Source organism: Piliocolobus tephrosceles, chromosome 14 (assembly GCF_002776525.5).
Source record: "Piliocolobus tephrosceles isolate RC106 chromosome 14, ASM277652v3, whole genome shotgun sequence".
Taxonomy (NCBI): domain Eukaryota; kingdom Metazoa; phylum Chordata; class Mammalia; order Primates; family Cercopithecidae; genus Piliocolobus; species Piliocolobus tephrosceles.
This window is the reverse complement of record NC_045447.1, coordinates 37,245,924-37,252,131: the sequence shown is the minus strand read 5'-3', so window position 1 is coordinate 37,252,131 and position 6,208 is coordinate 37,245,924.

Below are 6,208 nucleotides of genomic sequence, written 5' to 3'. Positions count from 1 at the left end.
GCTCCTTTGCAGGAGGAGATGCGCTCTTATTTTTTGAATTTCCAGCTTTTCTGCCCTGCTTTTTCCCCATCTTTGTGGTTTTATCTGTCTCTGGTCTTTGATGATGGTGACGAACTGATGGGGTTTTGGTATAAGTGTCCTTCCTGTTTGATAGTTTTCCTTCTGACAGTCAGGACCCTCAGCTGTAGGTCTGTTGGAGATTGCTTGAGGTCCACTCCAGACCCTGTTTGCCTGGGTATCAGCAGCAGAGGTTGCAGAAGATAGAATATTGCTGAACAGCGAGTGCACCTGTCTGATTCTTGCTTTGGAAGCTTCCTCTCAGGGGTGTACTCCACCCTGTGAGGTGTGGGGTGTCAGACTGCCCCTAGTGGGGGATGTCTCCCAGTTAGGCTACTCAGGGGTCAGGGACCCACATGAGCAGGCAGTCTGCCCCTTCTCAGATCTCAACCTCCGTGTTGGGAGATCTACTGCTCTCTTCAAAGCTGTCAGACAGAGTCCTTCGCGTCTGTACAGGCCTCTGCTGCTTTAGCTGAGCCCTGTCCCCAGAGGCGGAGTCTACAGAGACAGGCAGGTTTCCTTGAGCTGCTGTGAGCTCCACCCAGTTCGAGCTTCCCAGGCTTTTTTTACCTACTTAAGCCTCAGCGATGGCGGGCGCCCCTCCCCCAGCCTCACTGCTGCCTTGTGGTTAGTTTGCAGCAGACTGCTGTGTTAGCAAGGAGCTAGGCTCCGTGGGCATGGGACCCTCCCGGCCAGGTGTGGGATATATTCTCTGGTGTGCTGGTGTTATAGCGCAGTATTGGGGTGGGAGTTACCCGATTTTCCAGGTGTTGTGTGTCTCAGTTCCCCTGGCTAGGAAAAGGGACTCCCTTCCCCCTTGCGCTTCCCAGGTGAGGCGATGCCTCGCCCTGCTTCAGCTCTTGCTGATCAGGCTGCAGCATCTGACCAGCACCGATTGTCCCGCACTCCCAAGTGAGATGACCCCAGTACCTCAGTTGAAAATGCAGAAATCACCGGTCTTCTGTGTTGCTCGCGCTGGGAGATGGAGACTGGAGCTGTTCCTATTCGGCCATCTTGCTCCGCCCCTTATATTTTTAAAATAACCACAAATAACCCTATAAAGGCAAGAAGCCCGCATTCACAACTAGCTTGTCCTGCTTGGGAGACACTGTAGTATAATGAGACAAAACCCTTTTGAGTTAGAAAATCTGGGTTTGAATCCTAACTATACCAATTGCTATATGTGTGCACTTCAATGAGTAATCAATTCTGAACTGTTGGCTTGTAACCCTTGAGCTGAAGGTATCATGCCTACCACGTGTGACAATTAGAAGCCATGTAGGGAAGAAACACCTAATATCTGGCAATAGTTGTTGACATATAATCAATATTAGATTTCTATATTTCTTTCTTTTTCCTTTTCACTAAATGCTTACTGTGAATTTTCTCATTTAATTTTTACAACTGTGTGAGGAATTTTTTAACTTTATTTTATGTTCAAAGAAACCAAAATTTAGAAGAATTAAATAATATTTTCAAAGACAAATGCTAAATCACAATATCAGGATTTGAACCCAGGCAATCACTTGGATTAGAAAACCATACTGCTCTACCTAGTAGGGCAGTATCACTAAGTCCTCATTCAACAAGCACATGAATGCTTTTTGTCTGGACATTCTACTGATTACTACAGGATGTTATACAGAGAAAAATGAAAAAAGTATAGAAATTAAAGACATTTACAAATTATATCTCTTAATCAGATATAGACTTCAATTAATACCAGAACTGAGTTTTTCATAGCCTGTTTCTTGAAATACTTTTCAGATTATTCACTGAAAATCCTCCATATCCACATTCTTGTAATTTTATTCTTGAAAAGGGTGAAAGGAATGTTTCAATTTGTCCCCCTTTTTTCCCTTTCTCTTCTCAGAATCTTTTATTGGTTCTCAAAGGAAAGAATGATAAGTGTAAAAACATGGCAATTATAGGATCCATGCCCGGTCAAAGTCTTATTTTTTTTTAATTTTTGCAAAATATATAAGTTCAGGTGTGTAAATAAGTTTCAGATCAGTGATCAAGTTAATCCAAGTCTTGAGAATGTTGTCTAAAGAGAAATTCCTAAATAATCATGTATCATTATGATGTTATTTAATGTCAGAGTTCATTAATTGCATATCACAAAACAAAATGCAAGACAGTTAAAGATTCCCACAAAAATCTCAAACAGAGCCTAAACGAGAGCATGTTGCTAGAAACCACAAGTAAAAGACTGAAAAGCAAGGAAATACAAAGAAAAAAGGGAAAAGATAAAATATGTCATGTTTTCATAGGTTATCTAATTACAATTTTTCAACTACAAGGTATTGGTACTGCGTGTGTATTTTTTTAAATGATCTGAAAAATGTATTTAGTTACCATAGAACTTCACCATACCTCCTTGCTTTCTTAGTAGGTGTAAACTGCAGTGATTACTACTGAACCACATGTATCTTCAACTTTTGCACTTTACAAACAAAGCCTAAATTTCAACAAAAGCTCAGATATTTGTTTTTGGTTTTCTGGGATGATACGTGTGGCCTTCACATTTAGAAAATACTACCATGGAATATTTTATAACTTGCAGTTGAAATACACTGAATTAGTGGTAGAAGCAAGAATGTATGTGGTAATATAACATCTTCAAAAATGTCTTAAAATAATGAGGGTATTTTCAATAGACTTTTAATAAGGCAGTTTCTGTATATGTTTATCTACAAAGCTGTCTATATTTTTTTCAGAAAATGAGCACAACAAATATTAATCATAATTACCTTTTAGGAAAATAACTGAAAATAATGGAGGTTTTTTGAGGGGAAGGATAGAGAAATAATGCTTAAATTTTTTGAATATTTCTTTAACGTTTGAAGTTTTAAACCACATATGCAGATTAGTTTTTTTAAGTCAACAAAGCAAAATTATGGGTACTTTTTTTGCTTTAAAATGCTCTCTATTAATATGGAAATAACTAATAAGTGTTATGTTGGTATTGTTTCATGGTTAAGGCATAGGCTTTAGAAATCTTACATTTTCATGTAACAAAATTGAACATTATTTAGATAAATTCACAGAATGTCTTAGTTTAATTTTTCATATGAGTTTTCTATGGAAATGATGGGATATTTTATAATACAACAGCTACCATAGCAACTGGAGAAACATCTGATGAGTTATTTGGCATGATGATTACACATATGGCCCTTGTCTCTTAGCCCTAATCTTGTTCTGTTGCAGTTAACTGAAAGTTTCATGAAACTATTCTTATTACCTTTATATTTTGCACTACTGAAACTGGAACCTGTATTATCTGTTGATGTGCTAACAGCCTCATTAACAAATCTGACACTTGAGATTTGCTGATGAGCAAACCTCAGCAAATCTGAGAAGAATAAATATCATCATTACATTTGTTATTTGCCCCATGTGGCAAGACTCCGAGCTCAGGAATGCCAAGCTAAAATCCACACTTTTATAACATGATTTTGGAAATTACTTTCTGATATCAGTAGTTAGTAAAACCTATGATAACACTAAGACAGAATTTCCAATTCTTTTCCAAAGTCTTTGGGTCTATGCGGCAAAGATGTTTCTCAAGAGTTGCTTAGGAATGATCTGGCAATGATGTATAAAGGAATTGGGTTTTGGGGTTAGATAGACCTTGGCTTTGTTTTCTACCACTTGGGCGATGCTTAACCTTGAACAATTTGTTTAACCTCTTTTATCCTCAGATTCCTCATCTGTAAAATGCACTTAATATTACTTTATAGTGTTGGACTGAAATTAAATGGACAATTAATTTAAAGCAGTTAGCACTCAGTTATTATTGGCTATTAATATTTTCATTGCTCTACACTTTCCTCATATTTATGAAAATTGAGTTAATAGAATGAGAGGGTTGTGTAAAAGTACACTTTAAATGGCTCAAACCTCTGATGATGATAATAGTAGCTAATATTCAATGGGATCCTCCCAAGTACCCTTCTTTCATTAGAATTTTTAAAAATATTGGACTTCTTCTGGCCAAAGTGGACTAGCAACAATGAGATTTACCCTTCTGTTTGAAATAACTAAGAAATAGCAGACATAATATATGATCAGTTTTTATGACATTGTACAATTGGTGGAGAAATACCCCTGAGAGCTAGGAAACAATTGAGGTAACCCCTATCATTTCCCTAGCTTACTGAGAGTGTTTCCGTGCCATGGTACAGGAAGAGAAGAATCCAGATATAGCCTGTGATAATTCTTGAGTTGAAAAGCCACAGAGGAACATTTGGTGAGACCACAGTAGCTGGAGTTCACAGCACAGAGTACCAGAGAGGAGGGAGCTGCACAGAAAATTCTGGAGATCTACAAAGATTCCTTCTTGAGTATTCAACAGGGCACTGATCAGCACATGCATATGAAGAAAGCTACTGAGGCAGAGTGAAAAGAACAACTTGAAAGGGTTAGAGGGAATCAAAACTGACACCACTCACACAAAGCCAGCAATAGTGACCGTTTCCACTAGCTGGACTGGAAGACCTCATAATACATGAGGCATTGGATAGAGTAATTAGAAGGGTTTGGCCTCAGTAGTGAGAAATCATTAATCCTAGACTACATGTTACTCTAATTTTGCCCTATAAATATTAAAAGCAAGGCTCAAAGGACTAAACTAAGTTTAGAGCAACTTAGAGCACCCTGGAATGAAGTTCAAGAATATTTATTGACATAGAAATAGGTAGCAACAAACAAGAATAAGTTTACAAGTCTGGCATCCAATAAAAAAACTATAAGGCATTCAAATAGCAGAAAAAATACATTATGTAATAAGGAGAAAAATGCACTGACACAGATATTAGACTTAGCAGACAATGACATCAAAACAGTTATTATAACTACATTCTATATGTTCAAAAGCTAAAATGCTAATATTTTAAATAGAGACATAAAAGATGTTTACAAAAATTAAATTTAACTTCCATGGAGATATAAAAGATATTTTTAAAAATCTAAATTTTACTTCTATACAATGAGATAAAAAATATACTAGGTGGGATTAAGGGCAGGTTAGACATTGCAGAAAAAATAGTAAATTTCAAGACACAAAAGTTGGGAAAAAAGATAATAATAGTAATAAAAAATAGAGCATTAATGAGCTGTGGGACTACTTTAAGTCATCTAATATGTATGTAACTGGAGTTTCTGAAAGAAGAGGTGGAGAAAAGTATTTGAAGAAATAATGGCTGAAAAGTTTTCAAACTGAATAAACTCACAGATCCAAGAAATTCAGGGAATCCAGGCACAAGAAGCATTGAAGAAAATCACACCAAAGTATGTCATAAATAAATAATCACAACCAAAGATAAAAATAAAAACTGAAAAAGAAAAAGTTATACGATATACAGAGGAACAGGGATAAGAATAACAGCATATTTCTCACTGGAACAAATACATGTGAGAAGATAGTGGAGTAACGTCGTTAATGGTTTGAAAGAAAAAATATGCCAACCTAGAATTATACTCAATGAAATCTCTTTAAAAAATAAAAGTAGGAGAGAGGGGGAGGGAGAGCATTAGGAAAAACAGCTAATGCATGCTGGGCTTAATATTTAGGTGATGGGTTGATAGGTGCAGCAAACCACCGTAGCACATCTTTACCTATGCAACAAACCTGCACATGTACCCTGGAACTTAAAATAAAATAAATGGTAAAATAAAGACCATTGTATTCTAAGAATATGAAAGAAAATCCTTCAAATAGAAGGAAAACAAACCCATGCGGAAATATGGAGCTGGACAAAATAATATTTGAAACACCCCAATTAAGAGCATAAATTGTTAGATTCAAAAAAGCAAGATCTAATAATATATTGCCAAAATAAAACATAATTTAAATATAAAGACAGAAATAGTATAAAAGTGAAAGGATAGAAAATGAGAAATATACTAACAATAATCACAAGAAAGCTGAGATTTCAGAGCAGATTTTCACAGCACTCCAATAAGCAGAAGGGTAGGGTTCTCCAGGTTCTCTGGTGAAACAAAGCAATACAGTGTGTGTGTGTGTGTGTGTGTGTATGCCCAGAGAGAGAGAGAGAGACAGAGAAAGAGAGAGAAATTTAAGGAATTGATTCCCATGATTGTGGTCGCTGGCAAGTCTGAAATCTGCAGGTCAGGTCAGCGGCTG